At 43.1% G+C, this 19,697-nt stretch overlaps 1 pseudogene; it reads right to left on the bottom strand.

The window, feature by feature from the left end:
* Nucleotides 1–5,196: 5,196 nt before the first annotated feature.
* On the bottom strand, nt 5,197–11,392 carry LOC125517343 (annotated as a pseudogene).
* Nucleotides 11,393–19,697: the final 8,305 nt, after the last annotated feature.

Genomic DNA, 19,697 nt, shown 5'->3' on the forward strand with positions numbered 1-19,697 from the left:
GTTAGGGCCATCAAAGATGATGGCCTCTTACTCCTGGGTGTTTGGATAGTCAAGTGAAGGTGCATCAAGAGGCTCAGTGGAGCCCATGGAAATCTTGCCACTAGCCAAACTGAAGGAGGAGACAGCCTGCATTTGAGGGTAGTTCTGGATGGGCTTGTTGAGGTAGTCAGAATCCTTGGGGTGATCCTAAGAACGAAAGACAATGTGCTTAGTTGTGATTGACAAGTTAGATCAAGTGAAACAAGTGGTAGGTTAGCTAACCAGGACGTGGCCTCTATAGTGCTTAGCCTTCAACACAATAGTGAATGTGTCCTCTTCCAATTGTGCACCGCTAAGGTCTCTAAGCTTTGACACTTGGACCCACATAGTTCTCCACTTCCTAAGATGGTTGCTCGCCTAAGTTGAGGTCACTTATGTGTCACGGAACTCAAAAACTATCTTCGCAACATTGTTCAAATGCACCTACTTGAAGCATTTATCAGTCCTCACCCCGCAGGAGGAGATATCACATATCATGTTGAGGATTAAGGTGGATAGGAAAGGAGGGCACTTCATTGCCGCCCCTTCACTCAACCCCCTCATCAATGCCTTACCAGCCTTATTAGCCAACTTTCTAGCTAGCTCCTTGACACAAGAATTCTCACGCATCTCCACCACCAAAGAACACAACCTCGGCAGCTCGACCACCTCTACATTTTGAGGCTCCGACAACTGAGAGTCATCAACATAAGAGGGATACGGATGGGATACTTGCAGCGTTAGGGCCTGACTAAAGTTAGTGTCACTCATGGACTACTATGGTTAGCATCAGGACTAGAAGTCTGAACAAGAAAAATGCATCACTACAATGGTAAGCATCAAGAGAAAAAAAATGTTGATCATGCATCATTGGGTAAAGTTCGAATGATCTTCACTGCATGTTGACACGTATAAGAGGGAAGCTGGTACGAGGATGAGAACTACCAGCGGCGGAGCCAGAAAATATGTATTAGGGGGGTGGGGGTGCTACTAAAACAGGTTGGGGAGGGCCAAAGTGTTGAAAATAGATTTTTAGCAACAAATTAGTACTAATTTTGCCACTGTTCATAGCAAATTACTTGCAAAATCCTGGTTTTAGGGGGGCAGGCCCCTGCTGGTCCCCTCTTTCTCCGGCACTGAGAACTACGATGTGTAGAACCAACCCTCGTACCAACGATCGCCCTAATACATGGACTACACAACAATGAAGATCATGAAGCTCAACACACTACTACAGAACATGCATCTAGCGTACTACACATGATCAAGATGGCATCTGATCTACAACATCTGCACATAAGCATCGATCTGCTGCATGCAGAACCTGACATACTAGCACATAAGAATCGATCTACCACTACATCATCGACATAATCACTGCAAACAAGTCGTTCTTGCAAAACCTACCACATCCTCACACAACATCATGAAGCATCTACTACTCTATAAAAGCACGAAAGGGCGGAGAACCAATTCATCATATTCATCCATCCAACAAATCTTACGGCTCAGAATCATCCTGTGTTTGTGTTTAGTGCTAATTGCAATTAGCCCTTACCAAACGCACGTCTCCCTGCAGCCCACCTCCTCTCGTCGTAAAAAAGGGGAATGAAACCGCTCCTGCCTCCTCTCTCGAACTTCCCCCACGCGCCCACCGCCGCAGTCCCTCGCTCGAAGAAAACCCACGCGGCAGGCGGCGCTCGCACGCCTCCCCCTTGCCGCGCCCGGTGAACCCCGCGTCTCACCCTCGAAAAGGGAGACGTGTTGTGCCCGGCCGCCGCCCCGTGCCGCCGCGGTTGATGCCAACGAGGGTGCTCCCGTACTCTGGCCGAGGCTGCACTCTCACATCGTTTCCTCCCTGGCCCTTTCTTCCTCCTCGTCGACATAGGAACGGGGGTCGCCGTATTGGGAAGCAGCTCGCCGCCACACAACACGAGGATGGCGAGGCCTAGGCCGCCGCTGAGCCGGACGAGGTCGCCATCCGGGTCCTCTGCAAAGCTTGTGGTTGGCCACTTGGCTCGCCGCCCGTCTCACCTTTCAGCAAGCACCACTGTAGTTTGGGACTCCCCATCCAGCTCGCTCTTTGCTACAGCTTGCCGCTCCCAATTCAGGTCGCCATATGCCTCTGGACAATGTGTTTATACTACAGGATTAATTTCTTGCAACTGCACATGGAAATTGCTATTGCATGATCTGATATTTAAGTAGCTCTCACCGATGCGTACAAAAATTCAATTCGTTAGCAACCTGAACAGTTTCTTTTGTACAGGTTGAATCTTGTGCACGAGTGTGGCTTGGGTTTCATTTTGTTTTGCTTGGTACAATGCTTGCAATGGAAGTGCTGAACATTTGTGGAAGAATAGATTTTCACCTAAATTTCTGTTGTATAACACACATTGAGGCAAGCTGGCATCGGCAAGGAGAAATCGGACACCTCAAGTTTACGAAGTTAATGACAAAAAAGAGAACTTACTAGACTTGATGAGTGCAGACAATGGAATTCTCGATTTTTATTTGCGCTATTCAAAAGATGTTCTGGCTTCAAAACATATTTGTAAGCCTTGGAGCTTGAACATTGGCTTAATCCCAAGAAGAATGAAGTTTGATTGTACAGTACCTGTTGTTTCTCTTTGCAGAATTCCAAAGGTACTTTCATATATGACTCTTCATTATGCTATTTATGTCTGGACCACTAATTTTATAGTTTGGTTAAAAATCATTTAGTAGACTATAGCAACCTTGATTTCAGGTGTAAGGATATTATTGCACATCCATAGCTGACACTGGAAGCACATTGAAGTATCGAAGGCATTATGACAACATGCTGTACCAACTTGTTGATAAAAAATGAGTGCCTTTCAAAGTTCCAATGAATTTCTCACTAGACATTTTGTCGCATTGGCTTGAATATGTATGTTGCGTCATTTGTGCACAATGAAAACTGTATGAACCTGCACTGGGTGGTGTATTTTTAGGAAGGTTGTCCTTTCTTCAAAGACTGAAAGTTTCCTGGTAAGCGTTACTTTTTCTGAAAAACGGTGTGTTTGTGCACTGTAATTTTTTGTTTACATAAGGTTTCTCTTTGCTTTTGTGGGCATAATGTCGAGACAATAATATTCAGAAAGTTGTTGTTTTAGGGAAACTCTTAACTCCATATGTCAGACCCATATCATTGTTCAACATGCATAGTGTTCTTATATCATCTCTATGATGTACTCCCACCGTAAATAAATATAAGAGCATTTAGATCACTACTTTAGTGATCTAAACGCTCTTATATTTCTTTACAGAGGGAGTATTAGCTTCCTTTTATATCGCAGTAGTCTTTGTTTTGGCCATGTACCTTCAAACTGAACAAAATGGTTTGTCTGACCCCATGTGTGAGGAGATTATTTATATGATGTGTGACCATGTTTTGCAAGTTTTGTTTGAGGAATCTTTTATTCTTTTTGCAGTTGGTAAGACATGGGTTGGACTTACTTCCGTCTTCAATCTTTGTGCTAAAGTGATTCAAGGTATGTTCGATTGCTCACTTAGGATGGTTACTCAACGTCTTTGGGAACCGAGAAAGACAATTCTGTATTCACAAATAAGGCCTAAAGTTCGTTTTTACATTGAAAAACTATATACGAAAAATTTAGTAACAATCGAAATTTCATTCATTCACTTTGTGAGAGGTCACACAACACCATGTTCCATGTTGTCTATTTGATCCTTGTGGCAGAATCATAGACTCATACATACTTGCATATATACTGTGACTGGGCACCAGTACATATGCAACATTCTTAAGGGAGTTTGTTCTGATTTTTTTACCAAAAAATTTCTTCTAATTTATATGCATGCAGAGGATCTTCAATTGGTTTTATCATTTATCTAGGCTATGCAAGGTTGCATATTCGTGGATGGTCTTACTAATGGGTAGGAGAGTTTCTAAAGGGTTAATAAGGCATGCCAAAACCCCTTTTATGGCCATGTACATGTCAGAGCATGAAAAGGGAACAACAAGGCCTTGTTTGGATATCGTTTTTCTTTTAAATACACACATAAAAAAATTCATGTCTCTGCCTGCCAGTTTTGTGTCTAGCAGAATACACTTGTGTCCGGTAATATACACTTTTAAATTTAATACCTCCGCATTAAATTACACTGATGTGAAGTGCGGCCCAAAGAAGCTACTTCAAGTGTATTCTAGAAGAAAGAAACGATTGTAATTCTATGGAGTAACAATCAGGACTAACACAGTGTGTGTTCCTTCCAATGGAAGTTTTTCTAAGATCCTGGATGAGGAGTTGTTCCTGCATAGCATGTATTAACGTTTTAGGCATGCCTTTGATCAATGAATTTAGCATCTGGGCACTTCTGGTTTCTGTGTTGAGGCAACAATAGTTTCAATCCATAAGTTTTTATATATGTATTGGGAAACGTGCAATGCATCTTGTCTGGACTAAGAATATTTAATACTCTCTCTGTCTCATAATATAAGATTGTTTTTCAAGCTAGCACGGTTTGAAAAACGATCTTATATTGTGGGGCGGAGGGAGTACGTGTAAGGAAAAGTACAAAGTTTGTGGTGTCCGAAGAATTATCTATGTTGTTTCTTGACATGCAACAACTTGAACTTTTTTTTTGAACTTTGCAACAGCTTGAACTTCTTTTGTTGCAAAGTGCTTTACTATTTTGACAAATAGCAATTTCAATGATTGTAGTGTTTGACTAATTAATATTAAACATAACGTGCATTGCACGTGCATGTTTACTAGTTACTTACAAAACGTACCATACAACCTTTGAATCTGCCACATGCTTACACATCTAAGCTACAAGGCCCAGGGTTTGATGTTACTTACACCCATCGAAGGAGCGGGGAAGGAAGGGAACAACTCAGAGAAGAGGAGGAACAAGACTTGCCGCGCCAACCACCACCGACCGAAGATGTCGTCACTTATTCGTTGGTGAAAATGCTTTTCCCAGGACGGAGAAGATGATGTCCCTTACTTGTTCTCTAGTGTGTATACAAGTGAGACTTGTTCCTTTTACAAGGCCATCGCATTTCTTCCTTACGCGTATATGTGTTGCATGCTATAAACTTATTAACGATCTGTGATAACCACCCCTACATCTTCAGAACGCACAATCATGATATCATCGATCTGGAGTTAGATTGTACAGTATGACTTTGGTCTCAAAGACAATCTTCATACTTGTTGATCCATACCAACACACGGATATTTAGCTAGTACAAATAAATTGTGAAAACAACATCATTATATGCTCAACATCATCGTACACTGATTATACAGTGCCCATATAAATAACAGAAACCTGATACTCAACATACATCTCAGTTATGACCAGGTCTCAATGATAAACTTGCCATTCTTTTTCAGACCCGTCACCCATTGCCAAACATCATTTTTTGGAACACCACCCTGCTGACATAAAACTTCTTCCAATGCAGCCGTAACATCAGCAGGCATTCTGGTAGAAGACCCAGCAACGTATATTGTAGCCTCAGAGGAGCATAACATGTTCAACACTCTTGCACCCTGCTCCCTAATTTTATCTTGTACATAGACCTTTTGAGGTTGATCCCTAGAAAACGCAACAAATAAACCACCACCCTTTTCTAGGGAAAGCACCCCCTGGTCCTGGGCATGATTTAACCAGAAGTCCTTGTACAGAAAATCATTATCTTGATTTCTACAGCCAAAGAAGAATAGAACAGGAGCAGTTGGTTCTGCCACACTCTGTGCAGCCCTTTCCTCCACAAACGCACGGAATGGTGCGCATCCTGTTCCTGGTCCAATAAGCACAAGAGGAACTGATGGCTTTGGATGAGGCAGGGATCCTCGGTGTATCCAACACGGTATAATACTCTCTGCACGTAAGTAGACTGTGAGAGAATATTGATGGTTGTTTTATCATGTGATTATATGATATGTCAAGTGGAGAGTACACATTATTACTAGAGGAGCAGGAGTGCCGTCAAGGAAAAGAACACAAGAAAGACAACACAACATAGAGGTTCCCAACTTTAGCTAGACGAAGCAATTGATACCTTCATTTGGAGAGAGCCCCGCTAGCCATGTAGAGCAGAGACCATGTCGTGTCCTCTTTAAAGGAGTACGCCATGATACAATACTGACAGTCAAGTGTATCTGATTTGGATGGACTAATGGGGATGACGAAATGGAAAATGCTCTTCTTTTTAATGGCGGTGTCAGTTGCACCAACCATTCAAAAGGCATGTGCACCGAGGGAAACTCCTGCAAAACCTAAAAGCAGAACACATCCATGTCACTTTTGAACCAAAAAAGCTCAAGTCAAAGGACAACAGGCATGCTAAGGTATGTACTGCAAGAATTTTATCATCAAGAAGACAACTTACTTCCAAAACAGTCCGGTTCTCCTTCTGATTGTACCAGTAAAGGTCGTCTCTTCCTTCAGGAGAAGTTAAATACTGAAGTTTTTCCTTTTCATCGGTATCTGTTGCGAAATAGCTCATGATCTACAGAAGAACATCGTAGTTGTGTGAGCATAGAGGGGGCATATTAGTCATAGACATCAGGATTTCAGAGGCCAACATAAGATAGCAAACTACTACAAAAATATATGTATGAGATGAAGCATTCAGGGTATTCCTCTTGCCTCAAAGAAATATCGCCGAGGGGAAGCTGATGTGACATCCATTGTCAAAGCAACAAAGGTCTTTAGCTTGATGGGATCCATCAAACTGTTCATAGGTGAACCTTTGGAAAGTTTGTCACTACCCTTTGCTCGAATCTGGGCAGCAAAAAGATATTGTTTCCTCTTTGGTTAGCTACACAACTGCAACAGGTTGACTGGTTGAGAAGATATATAAGAATACATAACTACATCTAGATGTATCCCTTTTAATGGATAAAGTCAAGGATCATGCACTGATGAAAAAGGGAGTACTGTCTAAACCAAGATAAACTGCTAGCTACTAGAGCAAACAATCCCGCTAAAGGCAGTTATATGTGATTTTCAAACAGAGAAAATGTGCACATAACTACTATTGTGGGTTGTAAAAGTGCTAAGAAATTAAAGCTGCTTCTTTAGCAGAGAAACACACAGAAAGAAGTAGGAAAACTAAATCCAAAAGGCGACAAAACAGATCCACATACCGTTATGTAACAATCTGGATCCAAGTTACAGCGTTTAATGAAAGCATCAACAGCTGATGGATTCTGACTTGGTAGAATTTCTAGGGCATCACCAACTTGATAACTGATGGGCTAAAATGAAAAAAAATATGAAACAATATTTTAGTTTCTTCCGCGTGTTTAGAAGATGATTACAAGCGAATATGATCATATGGACTAAAGAACATACAGAATATCGATCTTCCAATTCAAAATGGCGGACATCTCTGTCAGAATCTCCCTTAGTCAAACATTGATTTGTTACCTAAAATGGTTAGCAATAGCATCAACAACAGAAACTAAGTAAAAAATGGATCAACTAAACTATAACACAATTATTACAACATTAATTTATTTTTTAGTCACAGTACAGATGAAGCATCCCCATAAATCATAATGAACCATTACTAATTTACTATCCCCAGATAAGTTTATTACACCACAGCCCAGCTATTCACAGAAACCCCAGCTATTGTGTAGAAATTCCTTAATGGTACTTACTGAGCAAAAGAACATGACAATCATGACAACAAAATGCAAGTTGATTGCAATCATGCATATTTAGGGATAAAGTGGACAGCTTAATTGTCTACGGAACAAGCAACCGTGCATCATTTAGTGCTGTAAAAGCTAGCTTTGCATTCGAAGCTTGCATATGGTGCATATTTGCCCGTAGAAAAAATGGTAAAATAAGCCAAATCCAGCATAAGGTGCCTCACGCAGTCATGCCCTCACGAGTCCACAGAAAATCTACTATGCAGGGGCTTGTGCATAATACTAGTATTGTACAACAAGGTCGTACAATGTACTAAACTACAGTCTAACGTCAGGAGATCGACTTCTATACAAATTAGTTCAGACGCTTTCAACCACTGTAGAATTTGGTAAGTTGCAGCAAATGAAAGTTACTGAGGAGCAAATAATTCAGTGACCCACCAAACAAGACAGGGCAGTATCTTATATGTAAGTGCAGAAGATTCCCTAAAGATGAATGTATACACACGTGTACAATTTCTGGATCAGTTAAACATTCATAAGAATAAAATAAATACTGATTTCAACTGTTAAGCTCTTGCAGAGGGTACAAAACATACCATTTGTAACATGAATTGTGGTTCTCCTTCATTATGATACTTCAGAGCAGGGGACATTGAGCGCGCGCTCTCAATTAATATTTTGGGGTCTAGAGAAGATGACATACAGAATCCATTAAAAAGAAATATTACATGGCACTTTACATATTACTGGTAAAAAATAGCAAAATTGAGACCTCCCACCTGAAATGGTGGTATCTTGTGGAGCCGAGTAATATATGACTTCTACCTTTGCATCCCCCAAAATATTCAAATTAGGATGAATGGCATCAGATATTCTTGGTAACAACGACGAATTTGTTTGATTCAGGGATTTCCACAAAATCAGCAACCACGGATCTAGAGCTCCTTCGTATCTAGTATACAATAACAAAATAATTCAGTAGTAACTTTGAGGAATTGCTTTGGAACTCCCCAAAAAGGTGCTTTCTATCAAGAAGTTCAAAAACCAATGCTTAAATTTATCACAAAAAACCATGTCATTTGACTTCTCGAAAGCCCGCACATGAATACAAAAACAATAGCAAATACCAAAAAAAGGATGGTAAATTAAAAGAATACCCAGATGAATGTTGATCATCTCCCAAGCCTTATTCTGTGATTCTTTTTGCACCAAGATTGAAAAGCCTTCGATCGAGCTTCTTTGCAGGATACTGCAGTGCAAACACGATTGTGAAGATGGAAATAAAAACAAGCATGTAAAATTTTGAAAACCATAAGAGTCATGATTTCCGAGTAACAGAGAACAATTTACTAGCCAAGATTTTCTTGAAAAGAAAATGAGCATAAAAACAGGGCACTACAGCCAAAGAAGAGTAATGAGATATCAAGATGGTTGATCATGCAGCAAAAATTTATGTTTAGAACATACAAAAAGGTTAATTCCTGAATGTGCAAAACTGGATATGCCAATATGACTTTGTTATTTTAATGATGTTTCTAGCTAAGCATTTGAATATGGCATAAGTCTTTTGTTCCATATCTTTTCTTCTAACCCTGCGCACCTCATGTGTTGCTAGAACTTTGGAATGTTATATTCATAATTAATTCTCACAAACAAATGAACTACAGATCATTTCATCAAATCAACATAAATAATTGGATTAAAATTTAAAAGCAACACATAGCCCAATAGCAGGCTGCAAAATCTAGTCCGAAGTCTCACATTGTACTTCCCATAGGTTGAATCGCCGAGCCCAAACACGGCATAAATAGCCCTTCCAGCCATCGCGCACCCAGAGACTTTCTGGTAAGGTATGTCCAAAAATCCTGACATCCAAAACCCAAACAAAAAATGGCAATTAGAAAATCAACACTCCAAAAAAATACCAAACAAAAGAAGCACCTATCTCCCAACCTTCATGGAATCTGGGGGGTCCCCCTGCCCCATGGTGGACACAACGAAGACCACATACCTTTCGCGTGGCAGGCAACTCTGCAAAAACAAGTGGAAGTAGCAAGTGATGTTCATAAGCATCAGATGAAAGGGTTTTGGAGTGGGTTTTCTAGGGTTCCCAGCTTACGGGATCGAAGCAATCCATGGAGAGAACATCGACAGCCAGGCAGCCTCCACGCTCAGCCTCTCGCCCTACACGTTCGGCAGCGTCCATGGCATTGCCAGTTTGCGATGCATAGAGCACGACGAGGCGCTCGGGCGGCTCTGATGACGAGGCCGCCATGGAGAGGTGGGAGCTTGGGAGGGTAAATGGAGTCTGGCCTACATGTTCAATTTTCAGTCTATCAGACACAAGCACAAATAGTCTTTGACAAAGATAGAGGTAAGCAAGTTCATTATGTCTTTTTTAACATCTAGTTGTATTGAAAAAACTTAAACAAAGACACACAACTCCAAATTTATCAGCATTATAAACATGCTCAAAAGCGCTGAGAACACATTTGTGCTGCACACCCACTCTTGGGGATGACAGTCATTACCATCGCGTCTGATGTACACATTCAACTAGGGTCATCTACCAACATGATTGCAGCGATAAGAACAAAATAAAAAGTTCAGAGAATTGTCTGCTTTGGCTTATGAGTCATAATGCCTCACTTTTCGTAAAGTATCCATTAGAGAACCCGTCTGGTAGATTTCTACAGCAAATAGGCTATAGATTTAACTATGATGTAGAAATAGCAATGATTACAGCACATGCATATCATGTTTTTATAATGTGAGGTAAGACATGACAAATCACTGGCAGCCGCGCATCGCCACGTTCTTGGTGCTTCCAAATCACTGGCAGTCTGCTCTCAAGGTGAGGCTGTTAAATTTGTGTTCTTTTTTCCGTGATATCGTCATGGAGTGACTTAAAATCAATCTGTACTGCCTTTGATTTCCCTTATAGTTTCTTCATTGGGTCTTCTATAGATTTGGTTGGGATAAGTTAGATTAGGATTTGTACCCAATTTTCCTAAGAAATACAACAATCATGCACCATACACATGTCCACCACATACATACATGTTAAATCCAATAAATCATGCTACAATTTACCACATAAATACATGTTAAATCCTATCGAATTTGCCTAAGCAATCCAACAACCATGTACATCACAGGATGGAGCAGCAAAGATCATGTGTGGATAAAGGGAAAAGGAGGGCAGAAATCTACCTTGGTCTTCACGGGATGGAGTGGCAACAGCAGCCGGATCACAGAATGGAGTCGGGGCGCCGACGTCCGGTGTTCGATAAGAAGCCGTGGGAGGAGGAGGTGTGGGTGCGAGGAGGCGCGGGGTGGAGGGAGTCACGAGTCGGCGAGTCGGAGGATAAAAGCTCGCCGGGGCTAGGTTTGCACGGGCGGGGTGCCGCCGCGTCCGTTCCAAACTTCCAATCGCTAAAACGCCATATCTGATGCACTAAGGTAATTGATGTTACCTTAGCCGTTTCTTGATCCAACGAAGATTGATGCAACACGAAGTGCGGAGATCCAACACAATATCTTAGCCGTTTCTTGATCTTCGTACGGTCTAGATATGCTCGCTAAAACGCGTTCGATCTAAACATCGTGTTTAGCAACCACCACCCCACCATACTAATCAGAACCATCCCCTCAACGTCCTAATGGAAAGAAAAGAGGAACCACGCCGTGCGAGTGTCGCCCCGGCCGCTGAGCAAGCTCATCCTCGCCCCACTGCGGGAGACGCATCCCTCAAGCGCTGCCCCACTGCCAAAGCCCCGCGCATGAGAGCCGTCCGATCGAGATTCAACGAGAATAGACCATTCATCAAAGGTGCATAACCATAAAAGATGTTACTCATATAAATAGAACAATCATTATTCTCTGACTTAAATGAATAACCGTTTCGCAATAAACAATATCCAGATATAATGTTCATGCGCAACGCCAGCATCAATTAACAATTATTGAGGTCTAAAACTAATCTCGAAGGTAGATGTAGAGGTAACGTGTCAACGGCAATCACGTCAACCTTGGAACCATTCCCGACGCACATCGTCACCTCGTCATTAGCCAATCTTCGTTTATTCCGCAGCTTCTGCTTCGAGTTGCAAATACGAGGAACTAAACATGTTGGGGATATAATTACTGGGTATGACCCACTCAGGAGGGGGCGGGTCATACCGCTAGCGGTTCATAAAAAACAAAGCCCATGAAGATGCTGGAGATGGCGGTTCACGAAACAGGCTTACTGAAGGCCTGAAACCCAAAGGCGACTTAAAGCCCACATGTGTAAACCGCCATATATGTATGACTTGTATTGTAAGGCATGCGTAGTTAGTCACCGGGCCGGACAAGTTGTGTATGAGCCGGCCGGGACTCCTTGAGTCGCTGGGCGTCAACCTGTATATATAAAGGGACGACCCGGCGGCGGTTTAGGGTAAGAAAAAATAGATCGAAAGCTAGGTCAGGCGTATTCACTCCCTGGTAATCGAAACCCAAGCAATACCACCTCAAACTAGAGTAGGCCTTTACCTTCACCGCAAAGGGCCAAACCACTATAAACTCCATGTGTCCTTTGTCCCGTTTAACCCCTTTAAGCTAACCTAGTTGCGATGACTCCACGACTAAGTCCTTCTGCTAGGACATCTGTCGTGACAATTCCATGACAGTTGGCGCCCACCTAGGGGCCTGTGCACGGTGGTTTCGAGTTCTTACAGGGCAACTTTGAAGGGGTCAAGGGATACGCTGTGGGCCGGATGACCAAGAGTCATCGTAGGAAGCTCTACATCGACGATGCAGACTGGGGCCCCGAGGTCGGCTCAATCGAGTACGGGTACCGGGTCCCCTTCGACGAATCCACATTTTCATCGGCAAGATCAGCGAACCAGGCCCTAAGCCGGACATCTACACCGACATCGTCGAGACGGCTCAACGTGCACGACCCGCTCTGGTTTAGCCCATCGTGAAACGCGCCTTTGTTGGGTTTATCCATGGGGCGGAATTTGAGGACGGATCTGTATCTGGCGGTGAGACGGCCATCTATTCTGATGGTGAATCGTCCACGGGCGAGACCAATTCATTGTATCAACTGCAAGACGGACGGCTTGGGGGCTATTCCGATGGTGACAGTACTCCGAACCCCTACGAGCCGCCGAACAAGGTTGCGATCTTCATGCCGGTACACAACCGGCGCTTGGTTCAACACCCGTCGCGGCTATGACCTTCAGGTCAATGGCTACGGCGGAGGCTGGTGCTAGCGGCTCTGCGCACGCATGGGCTCAAGTTCTCACCGAATTGTTAGAGGCTCTTGCGACTCTGATGGGGGTGGAGGTAACCCCGGACAACCAGAACAGCACAAGGTGGACGTGGCTAAGCTGCGAGATGAGATAGCTCAAGACAAGGAAGAGCTAGCGGCTGAGAACACCAGGATGGCTGCAGAACGGGCTGTTTTGGATGCTCAGGCACAGCGGATCCAGGCGGATTCCTTCCGGCTCATGTTGGATCAGAACGCTTCAAATGAGGTCATGAGGAGGAGGCACCGGAGTCATCTACCCCTGGTTTATGAGCCAAGGAACCTCCTCAACACACCCGGAGCAGGGACTAGTGATGGTTGAAGCGCTTGGGGCAGGAGCACCGGTTCAGGCACGCATGACGGGCTCTCCACATGTGAATAATACCCCACCTCAGCATGTTTCAATGCCACCGGGTCATTACTCTAACCCTTTGGACAATATGATTGTTGCGGCATTGCGATTGGCGGCTCTAACGGTTGAAGGCGAGTCTGCAACAACGATAGAGACACGGCGCGCCAGGGAACTCCTTTAGATAGTTGTGGCTCAGCAGGCGGCTTATTCTTATATCTGCGAGCGGATTCACTCAACCCCTCGTCCAAGACGGAGTTACACCAGGCACATTGAATCACCAGCGGTTTCAAGCAGTGAGCGGCGTCGTAGCCAGCCTCATGGACATGACCCGGCACGCGGTGGTGCCAATGCTCAGGCTCTGGTGGATCGGGGCAGAATGCGTCGGGAGACTGAGTTGGCGGCTCAGCAAACGGCTCATCAATACTCTCCGGCTTATCCGACAACTTCGGTGGAGGCAGGTGTGACCTCTAGAACCTTGGGTGTGCCATGTTTAGTGTCGGCTCTGCGTAACGAGCGTTTGCCCAAGGATTTCAAGGGTCCTCGTAAGATGCCTAACTACACAGCAGATCAACCCCCTGAAGCTTGGGTTGAAAGTTATGAGATGGCAATGGAGCTGCTGGATGTTGGCGATGCTGCATGTGCTAAGTATTTCACTATGATGTTGGATGGGACGGCTCGTACTTGGTTGAAAGGTCTGCCTGCCAACTCCATTGGATCATGGGCTGAGTTGAAAGCCCGGTCTATCCAGAACTTTAAAGACACGTGCAAGCAGGCTATCACTACTAGGGAAAACCCTATACATAGAATCTTAGCAGCAGCGCGGCTCAAAGAGGAGCGTTGCTGCTAATTAGCAGTAGCGCGGGTGTGGAAAACCCGCTACTGACAAGTGCTTAGCAGTAGCGCGCTCGGCGTAACCCGCGCTGCTACAAATATGGACCGATAGTGCCCACCCAACTCCATTTAGCAGCAGCGCGGTGCCGTGAGCCGCGCGACTGCTATAGCTGTAGCAGTAGCGCGGTTTTTCTGAGGTCGCTGCTGCTAATTTTCAAATCTGGCACACTTTTGGTCCCGGTTAGCAGTAGCGCTTGTACCTAAAGCGCGCTGCTACTACTTTCTTAGCAGCAACGCGGTTTACGTCCCGCGCTATTGCTAACCTGCACCCACCACCTTTTCCCCACCCACCCTCCCCCTCCCCATCCCCCTCCCCCTCCCCTCCCCCTCCTCTCCCTTTCCCCCTACCTCTCCCACGCACTCTTCTTCTTCCTCAATACTTCTCCCCCATTACTCTCCCTCTTCTACCTACCTTTCTCTCTCTTCATTACTCCTACCTAGCTACACCACCTCCATTAATGCATCTCCTTTCTCTTTTTTCCTTCCCCCTCCACTAGTTGAAGTTGTCTCCTCCCAAATTAGGTAGCTAGGTAGATGTAGTATTTAGTTAAGTGACCGATTTGCCCCCTAACTAGATCTATCTTTGTCAAGAAGAGCTTTGTGCACTTTTGATCTCCCTACATCGTCATCTCCACCATGTGCTCGATCTCGAGATATAGGTGATTAAAATTTCATGCTTTTGCAAAATGGAAATATGTTTATGTGTGTGTGTGATATGTTTATGGAAATTGTGTGTGTGGCATGAGTTGATGCCAAATTGTGATTTTGAGTTGCCTATGTTTTGCTAAAATGTCGATTTATTTCCGTTTCGGCGAATTTCGGGCAAACTCTAGATCTATATATGTCCTATTTTTAAGGAAGGTCATACCAAATTTTTGTATGACTTTGATGCATGAACGCATTTTTATAATCAATTTGTTTATTATATTACCGTGCAGAGTTGACGATGGTCAGTGGAACGATGGTGGACAGGTGGTTGCGGTCGGCGGTGCGGGACATGAAAGAAAATAATCGGACAGAGGTTTTATGTCCGTGTCGAAAATGCAAAGGAATAGTTTGGCTCGACCCCATGACGATGGTCGTGTCGAAGTGCACCTGCTCATGACTGATTTTATGGATGGCTATACTCGGTGGATAATTGAAGATGAGGATGACGATGTTGAGGATGCTGACGGGGCAGGCAATGATGACACGGGGCAAGACGAAGAGATGATCGATAATGGCGGCGGGGAAGAGGCCGGACATGGCGGCGGAGAAGGGGCCGGACATGGTGATGTCTACTACACAACCTTCTTCTTGTAGACGTTGTTGGGCCTCCAAGTGCAGAGGTTTGTAGGACAGTAGCAAATTTCCCTCAAGTGGATGACCTAAGGTTTATCAATCCGTAGGAGGCGTAGGATGAAGATGGTCTCTCTCAAGCAACCCTGCAACCAAATAACAAAGAGTCTCTTGTGTCCCCAACACACCCAATACAATGGTAAATTGTATAGGTGCACTAGTTCGGCGAAGAGATGGTGATACAAGTGGTATATGGATAGTACATAAAGGTATTTGTAATCTGAAATTATAAAAACAGCAAGGTAATGAATGATAAAAGTGAGCGTAAACGGTATTGCAATGCTAGGAAACAAGGCCTAGGGTTCACACTTTCACTAGTGTAAGTCCTCTCAACAATAATAACATAATTGGATCACATAACTATCCCTCAACATGCAACAAAGAGTCACTCCAAAGTCACTAATAGCGGAGAACGAACAAAGAGATTATGGTAGGGTACGAAACCACCTCAAAGTTATTCTTTCCAATCAATCCGTTGGGCTATTCCTATAAGTGTCACAAACAGCCCTAGAGTTCGTACTAGAATAACACCTTAAGATACAAATCAACCAAAACCCTAATGTCACCTAGATACTCCAATGTCACCTCAAGTATCCGTGGGTATGATTATACGATATGCATCACACAATCTCAGATTTATCTATTCAACCAACACAAAGGACCTCAAAGAGTGCCCCAAAGTTCTACCGGAGAATCACGACGAAAACGTGTGCCAACCCCTATGCATAGGTTCATGGGCGGAACCCGCAAGTTGGTCACCAAAACATACATCAAGTGAATCATGTGATATCCCATTGTCACCACAGATATCCACGGCAAGACATACATCAAGTGTTCTCAAATCTTTAAAGACTCAATCCGATAAGATTACTTCAAAGGGGAAACTCAATTCATTACAAGAGAGAAGAGGGGGAGGAGAAACATAAGATCCAACTATAATAGCAAAGCTCGCGATACATCAAGATCGTGCCAAATCAAGAACACGAGAGAGAGAGAGAGATCAAACACATAGCTACTGGTACATACCCTTAGCCCCGAGGGAGAACTACTCCCTCCTCGTTATGGAGAGCACCGGGATGATGAAGATGGCCACCGGAGAGGGATTGCCCCCTCCGACAGGGTGCCGGAATGGGTCTAGATTGGTTTTCGGTGGCTACGGAGGCTTCTGGCAGCGGAACTCCCGATCTATTCTCCTTTCTGGAAGTTTTAGGTTACGTAGGTATATATGGGTGCAGGAGGTACGTCGGTGGACCGAAGGGGGGTCACGAGGCAGGGGGCGCGCCCCAGGGGGGTGGGCGCGCCCCTACCTTCGTGAGCTCCTCCTTCATCTTCTGACGTAGGGTCCAAGTCTATCCGGTAGGTTTCCTTCCAAAAATAACTTCTCAAGTTGATTCCGTTCCGTTTCGACTCCGTCTGATATTCCTTTTCTTCGAAACACTGAAATAGGCAAAAAACAGCAAATCTGGGCTGGGCCTCCGGTTAATAGGTTAGTCCCAAAAGTAATATAAAAGTGGATAATAAAGCCCAATATCGCCCAAAACAGTAGATAATATAGCATGGAGCAATCAAAAATTATAGATACGTTGGAGACGTATCAAGCATCCCCAAGCTTAATTCCTGCTCATCCTCAAGTAGGTAAATGATAAAAAAGATAATTTTTGATGTGGAATGCTAGTTGGCATAATTTCAATGTAATTCTTCCTACTTGTGATATGAATATTCAGATCCGAAAGATTCAAGACAAAAGTTTAATATTGACATAAAAATAATAATACTTCAAGCATACTAACTAAGCAATCATGTCTTCTCAAAATAACATGGCTAAAGAAAGCTATCCCTACAAAATCATATAGTCTAGCTATGCTCTATCTTCACCACACAAAATATTTAAATCATGCACAACCCCGATGGCAAGCCAAGCAATTGTTTCATACTTTTGATGTTCTCAAACCTTTTCAATCTTCATGCAATACATGAGCGTGAGCCATGAATATAGCACTATAGGTGGAATAGAATGGTGGTTGCGGAGAAGACAAAAAGGGAGAAGATAGTCTCACATCGACTAGGCGTATAAACGGGCTATGGAGATGCCCATCAATAGATATCAATGTGAGTGAGTAGGGATTGCCATGCAACGGATGCACTAGAGCTATAAGTATATGAATGCTCAAGAAGAAACTAAGTGGGTGTGCATCCAACTTGCTTGCTCATGAAGACCTAGGGCATTTTGAGGAAGCCCATCATTGAAATATACAAGCCAAGTTCTATAATGAAAGATTCCCACTAGTATATGAAAGTGACAACATAGGAGACTCTCTATCATGAAGATCATGGTGCTATTTGAAGCACAAGTGTGGTAAAAGGATAGTAGCATTGTCCCTTCTCTCTTTTTCTCTCATTATTTTTATTTTTATTTTTTTATTTTTTTTATTTGGGCCTTCTCCTTTTTTATGGCCTCTTTTCTTTCTTTTTTTATTTGGGCTTCTTTGGCCTCTTTTATTTATTTTTCGTCCGGATTCTCATCCCGACTTGTGGGGGAATCATAGTCTCCATCATCCTTTCCTCATTGGGACAATGCTCTAATAATGATGATCATCACACTTTTATTTTTCTTACAACTCAAGAATTACAACTCGATACTTAGAACAAGATATGACTCTATATGAATGCCTCCGGCGGTGTACCGGGATATGCAATGACTCATGAGTGACATGTATGAAAGAATTATGAATGGTGGCTTTGCCACAAATACGATGTCAACTACATGATCATGCTAAGCAATATGACAATGATGGAGTGTGTCATAAACGGAACGGTGGAAAGTTGCATGGCAATATATCTCGGAATGGCTATGGAAATGCCATAATAGGTAGGTATGGTGGCTGTTTTGAGGAAGGTATATGGTGGGTTTATGGTACCGGCAAAAGTTGCGCGGTACTAGAGAGGCTAGCAATAGTGGAAGGGTGAGAGTGCGTATAATCCATGGACTCAACATTAGTCATAAAGAGCTCACATACTTATTGCAAAAATCTATTAGTTATAGAAGCAAAGTATTACACGCATGCTCCTAGGGGGATAGATTGGTAGGAAAAGACCATCGCTCGTCCCCGTCCGCCACTCATAAGGAAGGCAATCAATAAATAAATCATGCTCCGGCTTCATCACATAACGGTTCACCATACGTGCATGCTACGGGAATCACAAACTTCAACACAAGTATTTCTCAAATTCACAACTACTCAACTAGCATGACTCTAATATTACCATCCTCATATCTCAAAACAATCATCAAGTATCAAACTTCTCATAGTATTCAACACACTCATAAGAGAATTTTATTATTCTTGAATACCTAGCATATTAGGATTTTAGTAAATTACCATGCTATTAAGACTCTCAAAATAATATAAGTGAAGCATGAGAGTTCATCTATTTCTTCAAAATAAAACTACCACCATGCTCTAAAAGATATAAGTGAAGCACTAGAGCAAACGACAAACTATTCCGAAAGATATAAGTAAAGATCAATGAGTAGTCGAATAATTATGCAACTATGTGAAGACTCTCTAACATTTAAGAATTTCAGATCTTGGTACTCTATTCAAACAGCAAGCAACGCAAAATAAAATGACATCTAAGAATAGCAAACATCATGTGAAGAAGCAAAAACTTAGGATCAACCGATACTAACCGATAATTATTGAAGAAGAAAGGTGGGATGCCAACCGGGGCATCCCCAAGCTTAGATGCTTGAGACTTCTTGAAATATTATCTTGGGGTGCCTTGGGAATCCCCAAGCTTGAGCTTTTGTGTCTCCTTAATTCCTCTCATATCACGGTCTCCCTAAATCTCAAAAAGCTTCATCCACACAAAACTCAACAAGGACTCGTGAGATAAGTTAGTATAAACCATTGCAAAAACCTTATCATACTCTACTGTAGCAAATCACTAAAATTATTATTCAACATTGCATACTAAATGCCTCTGCATATTTAATAGTCCTATCCTCAAATAGAATCATTAAAGAAGCAAACATATGCAAACAATGCAAACATAACAGCAATCTGCCTAAATAGGATAGTCTGTAAAGAATGCTGCAACATCCATACTTCCCTAGCTCCAAAAATTTTGAAAGAAA

Source organism: Triticum urartu, chromosome 6 (assembly GCF_003073215.2).
Source record: "Triticum urartu cultivar G1812 chromosome 6, Tu2.1, whole genome shotgun sequence".
Taxonomy (NCBI): Eukaryota; Viridiplantae; Streptophyta; class Magnoliopsida; order Poales; family Poaceae; genus Triticum; species Triticum urartu.